Source organism: Penaeus monodon, chromosome 26 (genome assembly GCF_015228065.2).
Source record: "Penaeus monodon isolate SGIC_2016 chromosome 26, NSTDA_Pmon_1, whole genome shotgun sequence".
NCBI lineage: Eukaryota > Metazoa > Arthropoda > Malacostraca > Decapoda > Penaeidae > Penaeus > Penaeus monodon.
Window position 1 is genome coordinate 1,026,755 of NC_051411.1, and position 2,161 is coordinate 1,028,915.

Consider the following 2,161-nt stretch of genomic DNA (forward strand, 5'->3'; position numbering starts at 1 on the left):
ACCCCCGACCTGCTATTTACACCGACTTGTATAGTTGTCTGTCATGTTCACAACGTTACAACTGTTATTCACTCACATGTTGACATTTTCGATGCGTTAGAATGTTGATTTCATATTTCATATCTGCCAAATCTTTATATTTATCAGACCTTACTTTTATCTCTTCATACTTAACACATCTTCAAAATTATAACCATTTTCATGCATACACACAACTTTAACCATTTCATACTTATCACATTTTCACACATATCTCCATAATTATCTTACGCTTTCATATTGATCATATTTTCATACTCTGAACACTTTCATTATGTAGATTATCAAATCTACATACCTCTTACTAATAACATATTATCACATCATCAAATACAATCTCTACCTGAATATTAACTGTGCATTCCGCCAAAGTGACCGACCTTCTACCTGCCGTCAAACACTGACTCGGGGAAAAACACGTCTCACACTGCGCGGGTTATGGCGTCAGAACCGTCGCTCGTAATGTCGCGCCGCTACTCCTCAGCGAGAGAAATGCGGATTTGCCATAACACTCCGCCATGCGCATCATGCACGGACGGAGAACACTCGCCGAGACGAGGCGAAGGACACCGAAGGGATGAGGGGGAACTGTCTCGGGCGTGGGTGCTCTCTCTATTATAGATATGTATATATCTAATATATATATAACGTATATGTACACACACACACACACACACACACCACACACACACACACACACACACACACACACACACACACACACACACACACACACACACACACACACACACACACACACACATACACACACACACACACACACACACACACACATACACACACACACACACACACACACACACATGCGACGTCCAAAGTGTGCTGCCTTATGCTGTTATTGGCTGATGCATATTGATAATGTACTATTTTGGGAATTTCCATGATTAGCAGGCTGCCACTTATTTGCAATCTCCTCTACTTTCCTTTTCCTTTTAGTAAAGTTTCTCCATCGTTTAAATACAGCTTGTTAGTGACTCAACACTGAGCACTCCCTCACCAATTTTCTTTTCAAAATAAGGAGAAAAAGAAAACCAAGTAAATCTCAGCCTTCCAAAATTTCTGAAGTAAAATCAACGTTACTCAGAATCGCTCCTCCCGAGACCCTCCTGATCCCCGTCCCCACAAATGCCACGGGATTCACCTTCACCGGAACGGACACAGACCTGCAGCCGGAGCAACGGTCGGATCCGGGAGGAAAAGGGCCTTGTGGTGAGCAGAGGGCGCCCTTCCGCCTCTCCCCCGGGGACAGACAGCAAGTTTGTCCTTTTTTCCTTTTTTTCCTTGCGTCAGGGGGATATTTGTTGTTTGGTCTCGAGGCTTCAATTCACGGGAGCATAGTGGAAGTGTGTGGGAAATACACGTGTCTTTAGCATGTCTACAACGTATCGATTATTATATTTTTTCTTTTTAAATCATAATAACAGCTAGTTAAAGATTACTACTGAACAGCCTTGACTTCTAATGTTATCAACATCGCACTAAAATAAATAGAGCACCCTAAACTTCGACGAAATATTATGACTGCATACGGTCAACGGCAACGTGTCATTGCAGCCTTTTTTGCGATTCCCTTCCCAGTACCTGTTTGGCGGGGGCGTTGACGGAGCTGAACATCTGAAGCGTTCCGTGGGACGCGGCCTCCTTGGTCAGTCCAGGTGAACACAGGTGAGCGAGGACGACTGTGGCGTTAGATTAATTTATCCATTGTGGGTTGTGCACGCCCGGAAACCTTTGGTTTACTTCTCACTTTCCTTTATGTTATACTGTTTGAATTCGATGTATGCAACACTGGCGACCGCTGATCCTAGATACATTACACACAAATCGCTCCTACTCAGCAAACTGCGAACTTGTCTTCGGAAGGTAAGTATATACTGCATTACGGGGTGTCCGCTGGCTCGCGAGAGATGCCGGCTAGTCTAATACTAAGTCATTTATATCAACGAGTAAATCCTAACTCCCAGCCCGCTCTTGGTCACTGAATTTATTTCTTCAAATCCCCCGTGCAGTAAAAAAAGAAAAAAATTTCCCCCCGAGGATTTCAGAAAAAAAAAACACGTAAAAACGTCACCGCAACGATGGCAAAACCTTCATGACGAAA